Consider the following 23,842-nt stretch of genomic DNA (forward strand, 5'->3'; position numbering starts at 1 on the left):
GAGATATGTAGAGACTCGTCTGTTTGTAGCATTGTACATAGTTCTTTTCCTCGTAGCCAGGAGTGATGAATATATTATCCTCATAGGCTGTAATAATGCACCAACTCAAGGATACTTGTTTGTCATAACCGATGGGGTGGCTAGAATACGTTTATAACTCGTTGGCACCCAAATACAACATACTTATGTAGGATTATTTATTATTTCAGTTTTTGTTTCCCATGTTGTTGGGACCCCCTCCACATGTGGTGTTTCAATTGGAATCTTGTGTGATCAGCCATTTGGTACTTTGACGAACTACGGTTAGGCCAACATAAGGACTGGTAACGGCATACGTCCTGAAGAAGACCGGGGTGACCTTTAAGGCGCAGTAAGTCGGTCGAAAGATGTTGACACAGGCGGTATTAGGAGGGTTGTTTTGAGAACTCAAAATTTCTCTTTGAAACACCACCCATCCTTTTTTCTCTTTTTAATCCTGGTTGTGGAACCTATCAATAAAGGTTTTTTTGCTATCCTCAAACCATTTTCAAAGCGCTTCCTCATTAACTGCACTTGTCGCACACCTGTTCTACTCACAGGGTGACATTCACTGATCACTTTCTTTTGTATATATATATATATATATATATATATATATATATATATATATATATATATATATATATATATATATCAATCAATATATATGTTGTTTGGTTTTGTTTTGTGTCCTTTGGTCTTTTATGCTTATCCCCTCACTTATGCTCCGTCCTGAGTGTGGCTACACCTGGGCGTATTGTAAGCAGACCTGATGATGAAGCATATCACACACTTCGGTGTGTGAGTGAGGGCAGTGTTTCCAAAACAATTATATTGTCGGTGTATGCAACCAGTACAAGAAGGAACCACCACACTAGTCTGGGTAAGTTGGATGCACACTAAAAGATAACATGTGCTCACCAGCAGGGTAGCTTGGCACAAAGCAGTCAGGCTTGTCTACAGAGGCAATCTGTAAAGTATTTGTGCAACCACACACACAGTAACATAAAGAAAACAACACAAGAATACTCCACACAGGGTTAGAAAAATAGATTATATTTGGATGAGTACAAGACCAAAACAACAAACATCCAATAAATAGAACCGGAGTTATGAATTTTCAAAGAATAAATCAAAAAGTAGTGTTTAGCATCAAATATCGCAGACTGGTTACTTGAGGTTGGGCTAGACTGGAGGAAATCTAAAGGTCAAGCCAACCATGATGGAGTGCAGTCCTGCTACAGGACTCATGCAGGTCCCACTGAAAAGGTACCTTGGATAGAGCAAGCCATCGACTCGATGCATAAGTTCTGATCCACACAGGTGATGAGGGCTCAGTCAGCAAACCCCATTACGATGCACGCATAGTATCATCGTCGTTGAGATGCACTGTCTGCCATTGTCCAGTCGAGCAGTTTGTCAATATGATGTCCTTGACCAACTTCTATGTCATCATCACAGGGCAATGTGTCGGTTCCGATCAGCGCAAAGTCATCACAGCATCGCTTTTTATCCCTCCATCCACTTGTTTTTCCCAAGGTTTATCCCTCCCTCTTCCTGCCTCTAGCTACCCCTCCCACCACCACCCAGAACACTTCCCTCCTCCCAGGATCTACTTAATTAAGTGGGCAGCACGGTCACACAGTGGCTGTGCACAGCATGTGCACCAAAGGCAAGACCATCATTGCCCGTCCGTGCCTGGACAACACACTGTGCCAGGAATCCTGGCTGGTCCTCCACCAAAAGATACACTGCCACCGAGCTTTGAGCCCAGGACCTCAGACTCGACAACAACAGCAGCTGGAACACTTTGCCTTAATCTATGGTAGGACCTTTTACCAGCTGACACTGTATGCTATCCTGCAAGACTGAAGCACTCATGCTCAAGACGACCACAATCACACGACTGCTTCAGACTAACTCCACTGCCTCCTGATCAACGCAAAATCACTTTGTAAGCACATCATGGAGATCTGGGACACCATCACCTCCCTCACCCTGATACCATCTTTCTCACCGAGACCTGGCTCAACCCTGCATCTGTGCCCGACATCGCTGCAGAAATTTCTATTGGCTAGAAGATAGCACATCTGAGCGCATCAACCAAGCATGGAGGTGGAATCGCCATAATTCACAAAGAAACCATTCACTGCAGAACTGCCACTGATGACACCACCCTCATAATGGAACTCCTCAATTTCAACCTAAAACCCATGGCAAAACCACCATTAGAGACACCCTCACCTACAGACCTCCTGGACCACAACCTAGTTTCTGCAACTCCATCCGTAAATTTCATTACAAGACCAGAGGCTTCCATTATGCATTATTCCTTTAATGCAACTTCAAGCAGCCATTTTAAAGTAAACATCTTAAAGCAAAGCTTTAGAATTTACACATGTCACAATGGAAACACGAACACACAAATCTGTCTCCTTTAAATGCGGCTTCAAGCAGATAAGTTGTGTTTTGCCATTTGTACCATGTTTATCTTTGATCTTTAATTCTTTTTTGACATTTCTGTTTAATGATTGCTCTTATGCTAATTTTGTCCTTTTTACTACATTCATCATAACTTTTCATCCTTGAACCATAGTTTTGTTTCTGTTTTACATACCATAAGGTTCTGGTTATTAACGTCTTATCCTTGAACCTTAGTTTTGTTTCTGAGTTATGTGCCATGAAGTTCTGATTATGCCAATTGTCCTTGTGGCCTTTCTGCCAACTCTGTACCGCAATTTCCTCACCCGCCACCCAACTTGTCTCAGCTCCCGGTTGGCTCTACCAAGCATTCCTACCTTTCGGAGGTGAGACGCCACTCTCATCCCCCACACCGCTCTTCTTCTGCACTCCAGCCTCTCTTGGACAGGCTTCCGTTCCACTGATCCCTTCTGCTTTGAAGGTGCGGCATGAAGCGGCCCTCCATCGCAATTCCAATTTACGGAGTATGGGTCGCGTCGTGCTTCCATCATGCTCTGTTGTTGGCGTCATCCTCCTTTTTTTCCCCTGTACCTACCTTCTCTCATTTTAATGCTAAAACCTTACTTTACATAAAAAAACTTTTAAACCGCCGTTACACCAAGGACTCTCACTCGTTATAAGAGAGACCCTTGGCATGCATTATCAACGCTCTCCATGCGCTGCTCCATAATTATGCTTCATGATGTTGTTTAGCAACCCCCCTTGTCTTCAACAGTCGTTCTCTTGCACCACGTTCAACCTTACCAGACAGTTGACACAGCGATCGGCACACGTTTTCTCCCGCTCCACTACCATTTAAATTGACTTACTCTTAAAGGGCACATTTTGACCCCCCAAAAAAAGAAAGAAAGACATCTGTTAATGCAGAGATATACATTTTCTATACCTTTTATAACCAAACCTACTATAACTTGGGCCTAATGACTTTGATTCTTGGTTTAACCTAACTAGTCGTTTCTCCCTAATTTTTTTTGTCATGTCTGATGCTGAATCTGACGATTCTCAGACCTAGGTCCCCACTCCTAATACTAATGAGGAGCTTGTTAAGAAATGTATTTAAAAGGAGATGCAATCTTGTATGAGGGAGAATATAAGTAAAATTGTTGCACGTAAGAGACCCCTTCTTGAACCTACTAACCCCACTGCTTTTCACGGAAGGCACATTGATGAACGTAATAAATGTGGAGGTAAAAAATTAAGAAAATGCAACAATTTGGAATGAGAGAGCACACTGGGTGGTCCAAGCACGTCAAATCTTTTGGGAGGTTTAAGCACCTCACGAACTGAAGGAGCAATAAGTGCCTCAAATACTAAGGGAGACCTACATGCCCCACAAAGATCATGTGCCCATAACTGCACAACTTATCCAGACGTCCTACGCGGCTCAAATTATCCAAGTGCTCTACTTGATCCCCCTTAACTGATGATGAACAAATTACAACTGAATCCTTGGATGAGTATATCTTTGACTTGGACCAAGTCGAAAATGATGATGATTTTGATCTCTCGGAAGAAGAACTTCCCTCCTCCTCGAAAGAGAATATTTTCGAATCCCTAGGTGGGGAAATGTTCTCCCACCGGTAATATTCAACACCCTAGGAGTTCCCAATGGTGGCCCCAAAAATACGTGGCCTAGTTTATCAAGAGGTGGATAAGGAACCCCTTGAAAGAGAGAGACGAGCAATATCCTAAAAGCTGAATGCCCATGACCCATGGTCCAAGATTCATTTTGCCTCACCCCATATATGGACCCTGAACTTATCAAGTTCTATTCAAAATGGACAGGGACCTTAGGGAAGGAATGGAACGTTCCCTTAAAAGCTGTCAAGATTAAGCATGGGCGAATTTTGCGAATTCGCGATCCGCAAATATGCGGATTTGCGAATTCGCAATCCGCAAAATTAGCGAATTCGTGCAAATTTGCGGATTTCTTTATTTTTTGCGTGTTCGCGGGTGTTCGCGGGGCACTTAGCGTGTTCGCGGGTGTTCGCGGGGCGCTTTGGGTGTTCGCGTTTTTTTTTTTTGGCCTGGTTAATCACTGCCACCATCTCGTTTTTTATGCCCTTCTGCCCTCTGTACCACTCGTTTCTGTGCCCTTCTGCCCTCTGCCCCACTAATTTTTTATCCCCTACTGCCCTCTGTCCCACTGTTGTGCCCTTCTGCCCTCAGCCCCACTTAGAATGGCGCCGGCAAGCTGCCAGCGCCATTCTAAAATAGCTACAAAGAGCTTCAACAGGAAGCTCTAATAGATAAAGTAAAGCAGGTGCTCGAGTTGAAGGTCAAATTAAGTTACACAATCATTAATCACCCCAAGTTTGGCGTGATTAATGATTGTTTAACTGAATTTGACCTTCAACTCGAGCACCTGCTTTACTTTATCTATTAGAGCTTCCTGTTGAAGCTGATTTTTGTAACTATTTTAGAATGGCTCTGGCAGATTGCTGGCGCCATTCTAAAAGAGTTACAAAAGTCTGCTTGAACTTTTTACCCAATCCGTTCCGCTCGCGGATTTTGCGGGAAATTCACAAATCTCGCGGATTGCGGGTTTAACGAAAATCCGCGAGCGAAACGGATTTTCCGTCCATGCTTAGTCAAGATCACATGCTTCACATGCTTGACATGCTTTGCCCTTAATGCCGAATGATCAACCTAATCGAGGAGAGCTATATTAAAGGCTCTTCTCCTAACATTGAATTATTAAGAGGATGAAGACAGATGAATATTAATCCTCCTCGGTAACGCAAATGCTACAATCAATACCGAGAGAAGAAAAGTCGTTTTATCAAAAATCGACCACAAGTTCCAGTGACATGACAGAGAAGGAACCCTCGACTACACCCAATGGTCTTCTCTCTGGGCACAGATACTTAATACGGGGTTTCTTGTATATATCTTTCCAGGACGTACCAGGGTGTACAGAACACTGTGCGATAATCTGGCGAGTCCTGAGGAAGGTGGCTTCTACTGTTATCTACTACTACTGAAACGCGTCGACCATGTCTTTATAATATCCTACATTTTGTAGTGACCCTGGATTTGGGCTTTTAGATCCAACGAAACGCAACAACTTGCACAGATAATTTGGGGTGTGAATGTGTGTGAAGTATGCATGTATGGTTTGTGTGTCAGTAGTTCTCTACCTGGTCATATTGTGTTTATTATATGAATTTATGAATCAATTTTCATGTTGCCAAAATTGTGTACGTAGGCAATGTCTTTTTGTATCTTTAATAATTAGAATGTGTTATAAAAAAAATTAACAAAGGAAAAAGTAATTCAAATGATAAATAAAGAGAATGGAAATGAGTAACAGCTAAATTTGTGTTTTGTTATGCTCATGATTATATGCAAGAGGCTAAAACCCTTAAATAAATAGAGAGGTCATGAGGGAGTGTATGTTCGGAGTAATTATTACATTTTATCTTTTTCCCCTCTTCTCCCTGACCTGTGAATTACCCCCTAGAGGGGGTCCCATTACTTTCATAGACTTCTCTTTGGGGAGGACATGATCAAAGAACTGGGTAAATATGTAGCAACCTTCACAGCCTTGGATAAAGTGCAAGCTAATAGGAGCAGAGTCTTTATTCCAAGAGAGGGCCGGCAGAAGGGGTTGCTCAGCCGGCCGCCTCTACCAAAGACCATTCTTCAGGCAAAGAGGCTTTGGTTGCCCCTACCAGACCAACCCCGCCTAACCTCAACATGTACGATCCTCCCATACAGGAGGCTTTAGAGCCAGAGGTCTTAACTTCTCCAGCACTTCTAGTAAGTCCCTTTTTCCTTCATCATTCCTCTTCAACAGGGAAAGTGGGGGGTCGCCTGAAACATTTCCCACACTTTTGGAAACAAATTACACATGATCCTTGGTTAATAGAAACTATCCAGGGTTTCAAAATAGATTTCAGAGAAAAACCCAATCAAGTTGTAACACCCAAAGTGTTGAATCTGACTCTATAACAACAGTCTGTTGTGGCAGAGGGAGTAAACTCTATGTTGACAAAGTGAGCAATTGTAGAAGTCCATTGGGAATGCAGGAATTTCCTGAGCAATATTTTCCTGGTGGGAAAGAAGGACAAAGGGTGCAGACCAGTAATAAACCTAAGAGAATTGAAAAAATCTCTCACCTACAATCATTTCAAGATGGAAGTTATCCATCTTCTCAGGGACATGCTTTTAGAAAAAGACTGGTTAGGGAAACTAGACCAAAAGGACGCCCACTTTACTATTCCAATGATAAAAGATTCCCAGTCCTTTCTACAATTTGCGTGGAACAACCACTTATACCAGTTCCAAGCTCTCCCCTTTGGTCTTTCATTTGTCCCTTGGTGCTTCACCAAGGTTATGAAGGCTATTACCACGGTTCTGAGAGAAAGGGGTGTCTGCTTTATTATCTATGTAGACGACATCCTCATCATGTCTCAAGATCACTCACAAATTCTGAAACTCTTGAATACTACTGTAGAATTATATGAGAGAACAGGGTTTATTATAAACATGGAAAACCCATAATGATTCCCTCGAGGTCCCTAGAGTTCCTGGGTTTCACAGTGGACACGTGAAGTCTATTCTGTTTCTTCCCCAGAAAAAGATTTCCATGATCCGGAAAGAAATATGTCATGTCCTGAAACTCGATTTTGTAACCTTAAGAGAACAAGCCAGATTACTGGGCCTCCTATCATCATTAATCCAAGCTATTTTCTGGGGTCCTTTACACTATCGGGTCCTTCAAAGGTTGAAGGGCAGAGCCCTCCGGTCTGGGCTTTGGTACGGAGACACGATTCACCTAGATACAGAAGCCAAGACAGAACGGACTTGGTGGTTAGAAAATCTAGATGCTTAGAATGGCAAACCCATATTTGGGATTTCCCCAGAATTTGTGCTGGAATCAGACGTCAGCCATCATGGTTTGGGTGATTGTTTTCAGAATTAGAACTCGGGAGGCTTATGGTCCTTCCCATCCAAAGACCAAAATCCGTCAACTACCGCATAAACCTCAACCTACCATGCGGATTCCCTGTGCTCAGCTCTCTCTCCCTAACACCCCCTTCATCTGCTGAAGCAACAGTGGAGTATGCTCCTTCTCTTACCTCCCTGCAAAGTTCTGAAATGATCCCTTCCTTAACCTCAAGACCTCATCCTCTCTTTTAAAATTCAGGAACGGACTCAGGAGTCAAGACCTGGCTGTTCAGCTGAACCCTTCCCCCCCGAGGCTGCAATGTTCTCAGTGCCTACATTCACTTATAGGTCCTGACTGATTTACTGTTTAACCCTCTGGTAGCAGTCATGCTTAACTTAGAGGCAATGTGTAAAGTATTTACGCAGCACTTAAACAGTAATGAGGTGCGAACACAGTACAAAAATATTCCCACACCAAATAGGAAAATTGAAGTAGTTTATTATTAATTATTTGATATGAAACAACAAAAATCCAATCAATAGAACTGCAGATATGAATTTTTATCTACTTCTGTAAGACTGGCGGAATTCAAAGGTTATGGCCGACCATGGTAGAGCAAGGGTTATATACATAAAATGCCTAAGAAGGCAAAGTTCAGTGTGTCAAGGCGGTTGGTGGTGTTCGAGGAGGAGGCGTCAGCTTCAGGGAGCCACTGGTAAAATTAGCTATGAAGATTTCTTAATTTAGACTTACTTTCTTTTATGCAAGTTGAAAATCTCCAGCAGGACAAAGCTGTAGGATATACCCAAAGAGGGCTCCATGAGGCTAGATACCCCTTTTCTGAGGAGCTGCTGCCGCAGAGAAGAACCTAGTGGGAGCTGCTGCGAAGTCAGGCCAAACGGCTATGCACTTTCGATGATCAGTGAGCAGCTAGGTCCTGGTTTCCTCTAAGTTCTCAGAGCTCAGAGCTCCTTTTGACAGTGCAGGCTTGATTCACAAAGTATACTGAGAAAAATGTCTAACTTTATGACTTTTGGAATTCACAAATGGTCATTACGAGTAGTAAAGTTAGACCGTTGAGACAAAAGTCTAACTTTGCTACTTGCAAATGCCCTATCGTGATACCGAAAGTCATAAAGTTAAACTTTCATCTCAGTTTACCTTTGTGAATCAAGCCCAACATTTTTTAAGTCCCATGGTTTGAATGTGGGCTATCTTGATGTGTTTTATCAAGGACCTCGATCAATATTGTGACCTCATGCCCCTATATGGCTATAATCAATACATATCCGTATAATGGCATAACAATGAAGAGCCATATTTCAGTAACTCGCCTCTGCAGTCCATGATAGTCCATGACACAGCAGAAGCCACTGCCTTAGATTCCTAGATAGCACACCGAGTTCTTTCAACATACCATACCCCAGCAACCTGGGAAAGCCCCGCTTTCTATGTTTTGATTAGTAATAGAACTCCTGCGAGCACTGTAAGAACGACAAGTTCTTAGTGACATCTTTATTGACCTCTTATTTCCAAAAACTTACGTCAAACTCAGCACCTTTCAGGTATAAATATACCAACGCTGCCTTAAGCAAGCACACTGAGGTGGTGAATACTGGCGCAGAACAGCTGTCCCCTTGCAGAGAGCCCAGCAGATGCGGGAAGCCCACGGACGCTGACCCTCCTCCTTGACGCCCTGAGAAAGACGCTGTCTTTTCTCCTGCTGAAAAAAGACAGCTCCGGCGTTTCCAGCCTACCCTTGCGGGTGACTGGGATATCGGGTCCTAAGAAGGAGATACCAGACCTTCTGCATTCTATTCCAGAGGTACGGGGCTTACTAAACCTTTAGAGAGAATTCTTGAAACAAACTCTTGGCAAAACCAACTTAATTTAAATTGCTACCTACTTACTCCCTCCCATGTATTAGGCTTAGGTCAGGTACACCGGGGTAGGCGTAGTTAGAAGCACCAGTTGAGGTCGTTAGCCAACGTATATATGAATGTATATATTTTACTCATTTTAACTATCTTATGGCTAAGAAACCATATCAAGGCTTTTACAGTATTATTTCATAATACTCCTTTTACTGTACGCACTTTTTATAATAACAAGTCTTGCAATTGTGGCAATTAATTTCTTTACCATGAGAAGGAAGACTTCTCAATAAATAATGGGCGATCTGTATCAAAATAGCATTTTGCGATTCTCAAATAGCGAATTTTTGCTAATCGCTATTTGAGAATCGCAAAATGGTATGTATGTAGAAATCAGCTTCTTTTTAGCGATTTCTTAAGATTCCTTAATTGCGATTAGCAAATTGCTAATCGCAATTAAGGAATAATTTCCCATTCATATCTATGGGCCAGGAGGCCCATAGGAATGAGGGGGAAATTTGCGATTAGCAATTTGCTAATCGCAAATTGAGAATATTCGCAAGGGTGCAGGGGTGTCCAAAGGACACCCTGCTGCACCCCTGAAAATGACATGCGTGCACATATGGCGCACATACATGCCCTAAGGGCATGTATGAGCATCACATGGCACCTTTTGTTTTAAAACAATTGCTTTTTGAAAGGAATTCGCAACTTACCACCAACTTGAAATTGGTGGTAATTTGCGATTCCTTAGGGACAATTATCAATATTTTTTTGCATGATACATTGCATTTAAGGAATCGCACACTGTGCGATTCCTTACATGCAATCGCAAAATAAGGAATCTCAAATTGTGCTATTCCTTATTTTGAACCACATTTGCTTCATACATACCATATTGAGAATTCGCATTCGCAAAGGCCGAAATTCGGTGAATTTCGGCCTTTGCGAATGCGAATTTCAATGATACATATGCCCCAATATCTTTTATTGAAAACGCCCGTCTCGCCATTCTCTGCACTCTGGTGAAAGTAAATCTGCACAACTGACTGAGTGAAATAGCTGTCTATTGTTTCACACAACTCTAGAGATTGACTCTTATTCTGAGGAGCAAAGTTTTAATGTTTATGCGGTTAACGGAAGCTGAATCCCATCTTGTCTGAACCAGGGACGCTGATCACTTCCTATTCAGTCAAGAAAGTTTCCAGTGACCTCTGAGCTAGCTGGCGCAAACCTAAATTAAGTCTAACATAGTCAGTAGAGACCTAGAAGACCTCAGTCCTACGTCTACCCTGCTGTTTATATTATTCCAATGCGCAGGGCCTATAGGGAAAATTGGAACTACACTACATGGTGCCCAACATGGGGCAAGGCGCTAAAACTAACGCACGTTACAGTAACTCAGACGTACTTTTTCACACAGACCCTTTCTCCCGTAAATACTCCAATAGACGTCTGGAGTGGGTGAAAGGTTAAATCCACCGGAACTTAGTAGGAAGAGATTCCTATGTAGAGTTTCCGGTTTAGTCAATGTTGAAGGATACAGTGCTCCAAAATATTGTGCACCTAATCTTTGTTTTCTTGGAAACCTGCTCTGCAAACTTTCATTAATACAATGTCAGAAAATGGCAATAACAACGGAACCAATGAAGTCGCAGTAGACGCAAATCAACTGGGTTTTCGATGTTACAGGGATTAATGAACCGGGTGCGATTATCATCCCGGCAAACATAAGAAACACTATAACAATAAAACTTATAGAAAACGGACTGACACCATGAGGTGGTACAGTCATTTTCAAGATAGAGGCACACGAATATCGGCAGACAGGGGTATTCTATTCTTGGATAAACTTTCCAGCGGCAAACGCTACGACACACGAGTTCCATTATTACAAAATAGAGGAACCACCAGAAGAATACGCTCCTTTCGAGGAGATTGAAATGCCATTAAAATACCAAGAGCACCTGCTCTGGTTTAAAGGCGCCCTAAAACATAATGATCACATTACCACGCTCGGTCCACTAGGTAGACCAGGATCAACATGGCCGGTTCTAGCCAGCTACACACCACATCCATACATTGATAAAATGTCAAGAGAAGAACTTTTAGCACAGCTAAAATTATTAATTAAAATACACAGACAGTTAGTCCAATATGTAATGCGGACTGCAACAGTGCAAACAGCTGTTAATATTCCACAGCCAACCCCTTATCAATCAATCAATCATAACACTTGTATAGCGCGCTACTCACCCGGAAGGGTCTCAAGGCGCTTGGGGGAGGGGGGCCACTACTGCTCGAACAGCCAGGTCTTGAGTTGTCTCCTTAAGGCGAGGTGGTCCTGGGTCAGCCGAAGGTGGATGGGGAGGGAGTTTCATGTCTTGGCCGCTAGGTAGGAGAAGGATCTGCCTCCGGTGGTGGCTCTTCGGATGCGTGGTATGGCGGCGAGGGCGAGGCTAGCTGAAAGTAGCTGGCGGGTGGGCGTGTGGAAGTTCAGGCGGTCGTTGAGGTACTTGGGGCCCAGGTTGTGGAGAGACTTGTGTGTGTGGGTGAGGAGCCTGAAGGTGATCCTATTGTTGACGGGGAGCCAGTGCAGGTTTCTCATGTGGCTGCGTCAAGGGATGTCTAGGATGAGTCGGGCGGAGGCGTTCTGGATGCGTTGTAGTCTTTTCTGTAGCTTGGTTGTGGTTCCGGCGTAGAGGGTGTTTCCGTAGTCCAGCTGGCTGGTGACGAGGGCCTGGGTGACCGTCTTCCTGGTTTCGATCGGGATCCATCGGAAGATCTTGCGGAGCAGGCGGAGGGTGTGAAAGCATGAGGAGGAGACGGCGTTGACTTGTCTGGTCATCGAGAGGGAGGAGTCCAGGAAGAAGCCCAGGTTGCGTGCGTGGTCTGTCGGTTTGGGGGCGGTGCCCAGGGCTGGGGGCCACCAGGAGTCGACCCAGGCAGTGGGTGATGGCCCAAGGATGAGGACTTCCGTCTTGTCTGAGTTCAGTTTCAGGCAGCTGTTCTTCATCCACTCGGCGACGTCTTTCATCCCTTCGTGGAGGCTGGTTCGGGCGGTGTCGGGGTCTCTGGTGAGGGAGAGGATCAGCTGGGTGTCGTCGGCGTAGGAGATGATGTTGAGGTTGTGTTGGCGTGCAATGGCTGCGAGACGTTGAAGAGGGTGGGGCTGAGTGAAGAACCTTGCGGGACGCCGCAGATGACTTCGGTGGCCTCGGAACGAAACGGGGGGAGGCGGACCCTCTGTGTTCTCCCAGCGAGGAACGCGATGATCCACTTCAATGCCTTCTCTTGGATGCCAGTGTTGCTGAGGCATTGGACTATGGTGCGGTGGCAGACAGTGTCGAATGCTGCGGAGAGGTCCAGGAGGATGAGTGCCGCTGTTTCCCCGTTGTCGAAAAGGGCTCGGATGTCGTCGGTGGCTGTGATGAGGGTGGTCTTGGTGCTGTGGATGCTGTGGTGCTGATCGATCCTTCAGTGATTTCTTCTTGGTGGTGCGGATGAGCTTGTGGTGCTTGCGGGTCACGTGTTTCAGGGCGGTCATGTTGTCAGTGGTCCGGTCACGAAGCCAGGGTTTCTCAAGTGTGCATCAGGTCTTCTTGGAGTCCTTGAGTTCGTCGGTGAACCAGGGGGCCTTATTGCTTCTGGGTTTGCTGGGAGGGTTCTTCAGAGGTGCGAGCTCATCGGCGCAGGCGGTCAGCTACTGCGTGAAGTTGCAGGCTGCTTCTTTGGGTCCGGTGTGCTGGCAGGTGGGTTCTGGCTGAGGGAGGCGGTGAGCTGGTCGGCGGTGATCTTGCTAAAGCTTCTGTGAGGAACCTGTTGCGGGTGGTGGTGGGTGGTGGTTTTTCTGAAGCTGAAGTGGACGCAGCTGTGGTCGGTCCAGTGAAGTCCGGTGGAGTGGCTGAAGGTGATGTGCTGGCTGGATGAGAAGACGGGGTCAAGCGTGTGGCCGGCGTAGTAGGTGGGGGTGTTGACCAGTTGCTTGAGTCTGAGGTTGGCGAGGTTGTCCAACAGGGTGATGGTGTTGCGGTCCTTGTTGTTCTCCAGGTGGAAGTTGAGGTCCCCTAGGAGGATGTAGTCGGCGGAGGGGAGGACGTGTGGGCTGATGAAGTCCATGATGTCTTCGCTGAATTGTGTGCGTGGTCCCGGGGGTCTGTAGATGAGGGTGCCACTGAGGGTCGTCTTTGGGTCGATGTGAATCTGGAAGTGGAGGTGTTCGGCGGCGGTGTAGGTGTCGTTGGCGTCGTTCGTGATGCGGATGGTGTTCTTGTGGACGATGGCGATGCCTCCTCCGGTCTGGTTGACGCGGTCCCTCCTGATGATCTTGTATCCATCCGCGATGGCGATGTCGGGGAGTGAGGAGGCGTTCATCCATGTTTCAGTGAGGAAGGCGACATCTGGAGATGTAGTGTCGAGCAGGTTCCAGAGTTCAACGGCGTGTCTGTGGATGGAGCGGGTGTTGAGCAGGATGCACTTGAGGTCGCTGCTGGGGTTTGGCTTGACGGGCGCGGTGCATGTTCGGAGGCAGGTGAACTTGCAGGTTGTGCAGGTGAAGGGTCCGTTGAAGCGTTTCGGGGCAGCCCGGCAGCAGGCATGGTTCCGGCCGGCATTGAGTGCGTTGAGGACGGCGGCGTTGTAGGTCTGTTGGGTCGTCTTGCGTCGGTGGGGGCCAGGGGACCTGGCGCTGGGCGCGGTACAGGCGTGGACGGGCGCAGACGGGCTTAACTTTGGGGCGCCTTTGGCGCACAATCGGCGCGCCCGCTGCGCGTGACCGCTGCGCGTGCACACGGTCGCATCATCAGGTGAACACAATAAAACACAAATAAAATTACACCACAGAACATACAATCATGTCTTGGAAAAACACCCGCAAAATAGAGGCAGTATTCCCGAATACTACCCCTATTAAGAAACACAGAATTCTGACTATCTGCCTTCCAATGGGGGTCGCACCACATGTGGAGGACTGTGACACTTGGAGTGCAGTCTTTGCTTCCATTTACACAAAAACACATGGTGTTCCGTCCATGGCGGTAATACCGGATGTGCTAAAACAAATTCAGAATGAATACGGTCCAGAACCTGCTTTAACTCTTGGTATGAAATTACTGAAAGACTTCAAGCAGGTCTTGGCTATGTTACTAGCCAACATAAAAGGAGAAGCAGCATCTGTGGCGATCCGCCAGAAATTGAAAGAAACAGATATAACAGATCAACCAATTGCGCTTGCCAGAATCATAGAAAAATGCTATGAAGAATTAGGTAGAGATAGTTTGGGTGGGAAACCAGTAAAACCCCAACTACTTGAAAATCATGAAAAATTATTTATTAAGAATAATCTAAACACTCATAAAAAGATCTGGGAAGGAAATAAACAATCCACTCCCAAAGAAAAAGTTTTCCAGTCCAGAGGAAGGTCTCCTCGGGGGAGGGAAAGAACTCCAAATCGAGAACACCAGTCTCCCCAGAGGGAGCACTCTGAGAAAAGATATAACCTTAGAAATAGGGATAACTTGAAAAAGCCTGATAGATATCAAAGTATTGATACACGTCCCTCTCGATCTTTTTCACAGAAATCGGAAAGAAGAGGACGGTCAGACCCAAGGGAAGAGCACACCAAGTCCAAAGACAAGGAACCTGCTCAAAGTAAAAAATTACAATTTCCAAGGAAGAAGGTAGCCAGTATTAAAGTAATCGAACATGCCGAGAATACTGAGGACACAGCTGAAAAAACGGAGAGTGGGCACAGACAATGCTAGATAGTGCAGCAGTAATCAGCATAGCTCACAAGATCCTGATGAGTCATCTGGAGACAGTGGACACAAATGAATACATTCAAGAAGAAACTGCAGATACCAGAGTTAGCGAACCTCATAAGATATACGAAATAACACTGCGTATAAAGGGAGATAAGACTAGGAAAATAAGGGGTCTATTTTGGGATAACCTCTCAAAAGGCTATGACATCCTGTTAGCCGAGAAAGATTGGCCCCCAGAGTTTGTCAGGGAGTGCCCTCATGACGAAGAAATGATTATGCCTGCCTTCTCAAATCACATTCCAATTCACACTAAATATATATATGCAAGGAAATGGGCAGTAGCCCAGGCACCAGCATTACATAAGAATCATGTAGGATGGGATGAGGACTCTCCTCCTCACAAAATCCACTTAAAATGCCAACCAACTGCACAAAGGCAGTACCCAATTAAGCAAGAAGCAAAAAAACAAGTCAGGGAGATTTTAGATCAACTTGGGCTAATTGAAACATGCACCTCTCAAATGAACAATCCTTTATTTCCTGTCTCCAAACCGGACGATTCGTATCGTCTAGTCTTGGACTACAGACACCAAACTCATGTTGCAAAACATTTGCAGTACAAAATTCGCATAGTGCTGCACTAATGAATAACATAGTTCGCAAAAAGTACAAAACGACATTAGACATATCTAATGGGTTCTTTTGCCAAAATATTGCACCAGAAAACAGGTACTTGACCGCTTTCTCAATAATGGGGTCACAGAAAAATTTCTGTAGGCCCCCACAGGGATTCAAGAACAGCCCAGGACTATTCTCAGCCAGAGTAACAGAGTTACTACAAATATATGAGGATGAGGCATTCTCTTACGTCGATGACATCTATCACACAGACGACGACTTGGATACTCACTTGAAAAGAGTGAACACCATAATACTTGGGTTCGCAGCAGAGGGTTACAAATTCAACTTTAAAAAGTCAAGAATTGCCCATCTAACAGTCTTATTCTTAGGATACGAATTATCAAGTGAAGGAAAATGCCTAGCGGACAACTTCTTAGAGAAGTGCGCTGTACTCCAAGCTCCGAGAACACTGAAGAACTTACAATCGATTCTAGGCTTCCTGAATTTCGGAAGAACTTTCATTTTAAACTACGCAGAGAGGATTAAACCTCTCTACGAATTAATTAAACCTGATTTTAAACCAATCAACTGGACTCAAAAACACACAGAAATTTTGAGATCACTGCAAACAGACATCTTAACTAAAACAAAATTAGAAACACGTGACAATACACACAACCTTGTAATCCGGGTCATCCCAGGAAGATGCGGAATCACGTACCTGACCTCTAATGAGGGAGAAACGGTACCAATAGCTTACAAATCACATTTGTACACACAAGCAGAAAAAACATTCAGTCTCACAGAAAATACTGTAAAGGCAGTTCAAACTGCTATAGCGAGAGAACGAGCACTAGCGCAAGGCAAAAGAATCACTGTTTTCACAGCAGAATCAGCCTTCGAGGCACTATTCAGCCCAGTAAACCTGCCTACAGTGTCACTAGATCCGAAATGGATACAGTGGGAAAATTCTCTTGCAGCAGAGGACGTGAAATACTATTTTGTCCCGAACATGAAAAAACTGAATGATTTAAAATATGAAAAAGAATATTCTCTGTCAATCGAAATTCTGCCCCTTGAACAGTACTCCTGTATAATCTATACAGACAGATTTGTACAGCATTACAATGTTTAAGATAAATCCTACAATGCAGCCTGCGCGATTGTTAAAGGTCGCTGGCTTTGTGGTAAATTCAGACCGAAAATAACAAAAACTGAATCACTGAGAAAATGTTCGGCTCAGAGAGCTGAAATCAGATCTTTGAAGATGGCGCTTGAAAATGCCGAACGTGAATTCCCGACACTAATTGTGTGCGATTCGCATTTTTGCGTCAATTCTTACAATAATGATTTGCAGAACTGGGTTCAAAATGATTACAAAGACGACACAGGTGCCACAATCAAGCATAAAATGCTTTGGAAACAAGTAGTTCTTTTTCAGAAAGAACTACAAAAGACTCACGTGATACACACTCTGAGTCATCAACGTGATGGCGTTCACGTTGCAGGGAATTCATTGGCTAATTCAGCCACAGCGGAAGCAACTAAACCGGCTTCCATAGCCACAAAAAAGCGTTCAGAAAAATACATAGACGGAGAAACCATGCTGGCGGTAAAAACGTCTTCAAAAGGCAACTGTGCAGCACTACCTGTGAACTATCCACTCAATTATACATAAGTAATTGATGCAAACTCCGTTCCTTTTGCTCGAATCCCTGGAGTGGGGATAGGGTAATTCCAAACACGAACCGGAGAATCTTATTAATAGCAGACGCACACATGGGTGAAGGTCCAAGGCACAAACAGATGAAGGAATCTCTGACTGAATTACAATCAGAATACTGGTTGCCGGGGATGAGCTTGCACCATTATAAATTTGTAAAGAGCTGTCCAGACTGCGACAGAGACCGCAGTAACGAGTCAAGCAGAGTAATGCCATGGACATTTCTGAAGGTAGCATAGAGCTTTCTACACATGCAATCCAGCGTCCTATTAATTGTTTAATACTACATTCACTTAAAAAAATGTGGCCCCAGCGTTCGGCTGACGCCAGAACTGTTAAAAAAGATTTGTGACTCTTTATCGGCACATACGCAATTGCCATGCTTCATTCTGACCAGGGTCCTGCTTTTAGCTCTCGAGCTTATAAGGAGGCCATGACCAGCATGGGCATTGGATTGCGATTCTCTTGTCCCTTCCAACCTGAGGGAAATGGGGTAGTGGAAAGAAAAAACCGAGACATAAAGCAATATATAACGGCAAAGGTATTAGGTTCGGGTGATGGGTGGGTCCAACATTTAACAAGTGTCCAACGTAGTCTTAACAACTTGCCAAGAAATTCTCTAAAAGGTTTTAGCCCGTACGAACTATTGTTCGGAACTAGAATGTATGTTCAGGACTTAGATAGTCTTGCTTCAGTGGTAGAAGATAAGAAAAAAGACTTTGACATCAAAGATTGTTTGGCTGTTTTACAGGACTTAAATGAAACAAGAAAAGCCCTAAGCAACATAAAGTTAAAGCAACAGCCAACAACCACTAAAGACACACCACCTGTCCCAGCAAGACCTGTCTGGATTCCAAAGATTGGGGATCTGGTCAGAGAGAAAATAGCGGTGAAGAAGGAATTTGGGCCGTCTTATAGAAAAGCAGTACCTGTCTTAGCAATCAACGGAACAAGATCAATAGTACTACCGCCCCTTGCTGGTAAAAAGGAGAACAGAGTTGTATCAATCGACCTGGTAAAACCACAATCATGTGGCCTATAATCAATAGCAGGCCCAGTGAACTCCCAAGAAGTAACTGAATACCCAGTTTTGCTAGTATCCAAGAGGTTCAAACTGAAAGACTAATCACATTTGATAAACCTGCAGTGAATAAAAAAGGACTATGCAGAAATGCCATGGAACTTGTGCCTCTTGAAACACAAATTGAAACAGTTCATCATGAAACACCAGTCTACAATGATGTGGCATCAGAATGTGCTAATGAAAGCCAAATGGGAAAAACAATTCCAACCATCGACAGAACTGCATCTGGCTACTTCATCATTTTCGACAATTTTTCTGAAGATCAAAGTGATCCTGAAGTGACACCAGAAACAAAGACTTTTGAAGAAAAAGCAACAGAACTCTTTCATCAAGTCAAAGAAGCATATCTAAATGCACCATTGATTGAGCATTGGATTGTATCAGGGGTACTTATACTACTACTATGCCTAATTTTAGTTTTAATTTTAGGAACATTTATTACAGTTCAATGGACACAGCAAGTCAGAACATCAACTTAGTTCTGAAGCCTCACAAATCATCTCACATCGAGAAAAGAGAACTATCATCAGTAAATGTCACAGCCATTCCAATACCCGGCGGGGTAGTTTAGGACAAGACAGACTATGAAATATATGACCCGGTCGAGCTCTTGAAATATCCTCACCAATTTAAGGTTTCATTAAGTGACTTTGTAAAACCAAGTACATTCTCTGATGATTGGGATTTTGAAAGTATAAACAATATGATGTCAGATTTAGTGTTGTCAGCAAAATTTACAGAACATGATTATTTACAAGGTTCATCTAATTATGAACAGATGTACTGTTTTACACATTATGCAGGCCACTATTTACATAAATCTGCTCAACCTAGAAATGTTTTTAAATATAACCAATGGGAACATTGTGCTACTCCAGCTAAAAGCAGTTCAAAAACATTCTATGAGAAATTCCAATACTTATTTATTTATTTATTTATTAATGAAATTTTTAGAGCGCGAACAATGCCCGTGGGCGTCTCGGCGCTAGGACGTCTGCAGAATTCAAGCAAGGAGGGGAAAAGTGGGTCTACTGATTAAAAAGCCAAGTCTTAAGTTGTTTACGAAATGACCAGAGTGAGTGGCTTGATTTAATCGAAGGAGGCAGAGTGTTCCAAAGTCTGGGGGCTGAGACAAGAAATCTTCTGTCTCCCCATGAGACCCATTTGCTGCTTGGGACCACCAAGTCATTCAGGCTGGAGGAGCGTAAGGTTCTGGACGGACAGTAAGGGATCCAATTTTGAGTAAAAAAAGCAGGTCCCATGTTATGCATGGCCTTAAACACTATACAGAGAACTTTAAATTTTATTCTATTCCTTATGGGTAGCCAATGTAGTTCTCTGATAGTTGCAGAAACGGAGTGAGCTTTGGGGATTCTGCCCAGGAGCCTAGCTGCTGAATTCTGGATTAATTGCATTTTGTTCAAAACTCCTTCTTGAGCATTCAAGAACAGGGCATTGCAATAATCCAGAGTCGACAATACCAGAGAGGTGACCAATCTTTTGCCGGCAGAATCTGGGAGAAAAGGAAGGATTTTCTTGATTGTTCTCAGTTTGTGAAAAGCGGCAGAAGTGATCTGGTTAGCATGAGGGAGAAAAGTAAGACGGTCGTCAAAAATGACTCCGAGATTCCTCACCTTGCTAACGGGCTCAGGGGGGAGGCCCAATGACGCGGGCCACCAACAAGAGGACCATTCCGGTGTCAGATGACCAAAAATGACTACTTCCGTCTTGTCGGAATTTCATTTTAGGCAATTGGACGCCATCCAATTTCCAATTGCCAACATGCCTTGATTAAGGTCAGCTGCTTTTTTGTGGCCATCATTCTTGATGGCAAGAACCAACTGAGTGTCGTCTGCATAGGAGGTCAGGCTCATCCCGTGAGCGCGAATGGTGTTGGCAAGGTCCGACACATAAATATTAAAAAGTGTCGGACTAAGGGATGAGCCTTGAGGAACTCCACATGGCAGCGACAAAGTGGGGGAATGGAACGAGCCCAATGTAAACATCTGAGTTCTATTGGCCAGAACGGACGCCAGCAGTTTCTTGGCGTTATGTTGGACACCAATGTTTTCGACACGGCCGATCAAGGTGACATGATCGACCGTGTCGAAAGCAGCCGACAGGTCAAGCAGTATTAGAACTGCAGTCCCCCCAGCATCCCGGATAGAACTAATATTTAATCAGAGCCGTCTCCGTCCCATGATATTGGCGAAAGCCAAACTGGGAATCGTCGAGAAGATGGTGTTCCTCTATAAAGGCTGACAATTGTAGGTTCAAGGCCTTTTCGGCTATTTTTGCCAGGATTGGAAGATTGGCGATTGGTCGGTAGCTCTTTAAGTCCTCCATGTCAAGATGAGGTTTTTTTAACAGGGGTTTGATGAGGGTCTGTTTTAGAGTGACTGGGTAAATACCTGAGGTGAACATAGAATTACAAATGGAGGTGATGACAGGCAGCACCACTTCAATTACAGGAAGTAACACTTTAAGAGGACATGGATCCAGAGCTGAACCTGATTTTATGGTGGATATAAGATCTGCAACCTGAGAGCTGGAAATATCTTTGAACTGAGGTAGAATAGGTCCAGTCCGAGGGATAGTCGATGAATTAGAGGGGGAGTTGGTGTTATTTGCAAAGGCAGAATAGATGTCATTACCTTTACTGTAAAAGAATTTGGCTAAGGCGTCGCATAGTGACTTAGAGGGTGGGGGGGTTAGATTTGGAGAGCAACCGGCTAACTGTTTGGTACTAGTTTCGTACAGTGCCTTACTGGAGTTTTTTTCTAGTTCAATTTTGTCGCTAAAGAACTTTTTCTTAGCCTTGTGAATCATAGATTTATATCTAACCAGCGTTTCTTTATACTTAGTTTTAGCCTCAGCGGAGTAATCTTTCCGCCAGTGCCTCTCTTTGTTCCTGCACTGCTGTTTCTGAATTCTTAGCGCCTCTGAATACCAAGGGGCAGATGGAACGGATCTGTTCCGGGATCGTTGTTTCAGAGGGGCCAGAGAAATAGCTGCGGAACCCACCCACTCATTGAATTGTATAGTGGCAGTGTTGGGATCAGCTGAGAGAGAGGGGGTAGAGTTGGACAGAAGAGTTTTCAAGCTGGCGGCGTCAATATCACTCCAAGCCGGGAAAGACTGCCGTGGAAAGTAGGAGTGTAGTTTGGGAGAGGCGGAATCATGAATCGCCAGCGATGCCAGGATGACATGATGATCTGACCATGTTATGGGGAGGATTTGGTCAACATGTAGCTCCGGTAAGTTAGTGAAGATGCCATCCAAAATATGGCCCCCCTCATGTGTGGGGGATTTGACCCTGGGTTTAACACAAGTAATGCAGAAACATTTTATTATAAACTGTTGGGTAAAACAGGGACAAAAACCATGCTGACAAATACTAAATTGATATATTCAGAAGCATTTTATGAAAAAAGTTTTACATTTGGTTTTGATTTCTGAAAAAATAACATTGAAACAAAAACCATCTGGGGTACAAAAGATTGGCAGGTACAAGGCCTAGAAGCATTATTTCGAGCCTGCATGATCCCAGAACAAATAATGTTCTTGAATGACACAATTCAACAAACAACATGTCTTGGTCTAGCCAAGATTAAAGACCTTAACAAACCGTCTATTCCAAAGCCAATACCTGATAATGCAACCACAGATATTGAAGTAGACGTATCCCAAATTTTAAATGAAAACAGAACACATCCTGATTGGAAAAAGTGGTTAATCTGGTCTACAGACACGAATAACTGTCAAGACAGATTCCTGAAAAATTACAGGGGTTAAAAATGACCAGACCAGACCCTAGATACTCCTAGAGACAACATCCAGTGATAGTAACAACATACAGTGTAGGGAAATTATGCCTTGAATGGCTACAAACATCCACACTGGCACAAATTAAGCAACACTTGTCTTTACTTAAAGATGGTGCTGACTTGCGCGATTTCATTATGGGACCACGCAAACAGCGTTAAAAACGTTTCATAGCGGCCAGAATATATGCTGCATACAACGAGGCATGGAAAGAAACTCAAATTGAAAAATACGAGAAACTGATCGTATTAATTTGGAAAAATCACTTTCTGTTGTGGACACTGGGTTAATGACTCTTTCCTCCAGAATATATTCACTCGACAGTATTGTATCATCTGCAATTCATATTATAGACCATGACTTGCTAATGTTACAACATGGCCAGTCCCAATTGCGTTCTATAGTACAGCTAGGCTGGACGTTGCAAAATCTCCGTTTGGGCTATGTGCCATGGCGTTAAATCAACACAACGTCATTATTTTCTATCTTTAACCTTACTGATAAACAAATCAGTTTGGCACAGAAACGAGCAGACTATACAATCCTGAGCATCGAAAAGCTTGAGAGATTACCATTGACAATGTCAGAAAGACGTGTCATTGAATGGATAATACACAGGATTATCACAATTCCGATAACAACTTTCCAGTTTAAAAATTGCCTTGAGTATATACCGGCAGGCCAGTATGAAAAGTTGGGTAAAGGATACATTAAGTCATCATGGAAATTACCTTATACACACACATGCTATAGTGAAAACAACAAAAATGTATTTCTTAGTGGTAATGAGTGTAAACAATCACTAAGCGGTATACTTTTGTGCCAAGGTATTAACTTACATGGGGCCTGTGAGGGTACTTCAAATAACCTTTCATGCCACCAGCATGGCACACCTGCAGCACAAATAGAGCCATTCTTTAGGCAACTTTCTAACGGGAGTTACGTTCTAATAACGGATCACAGCTGTTGTGGCTTGGTGCCAGGGAAAGCATATCTCTTAAGCGTGAGTTCCATGGTCACTTGTTGTATGCAAGCATTGTATCCAAATGGCCCTGGAGACTCAGTGGCTCCGATTTGGCCTCGTTTGAATATCTCTTCTATACGAATTGATACTTTAAGCAGAATGAAGTCTGTGCTTTTGCAGACAACAGTGCCCATCTCGTCATCAAAAGAGACGTATGATCTCCAAGTTGCAAGGACGACTGCAGAGATACATACACTTTTATCAACAATTGCCCGGTGCATTTCACAGAAATGCTCAGCCAAATCCTAAATATGTCGAATGCCAGTGGTATCTCGAATGTATTTAAGACAATTTTTTCAGGACTGTTAACACCATTTGAAGCAGTCCTGGGTATCTTTCCCAATTTTGTCCATTGGATCTTTGGCGGCCTACTACTACTTTTGGGATTCGTAGCAGGTATTTTATTTTTGACCCTCCTGCTTTGATATGGCAAACCAAAACGCAGACATGACTACGGCAAGGATGGAAGAAACGATCCTAGCAATACGCTACCGGGACCGCATAACTAAAGTCCTTGGGATAGCCCGGCTACGAGA

Source organism: Lissotriton vulgaris, chromosome 3_2 (assembly GCF_964263255.1).
Source record: "Lissotriton vulgaris chromosome 3_2, aLisVul1.2, whole genome shotgun sequence".
NCBI classification, from domain to species: Eukaryota; Metazoa; Chordata; class Amphibia; order Caudata; family Salamandridae; genus Lissotriton; species Lissotriton vulgaris.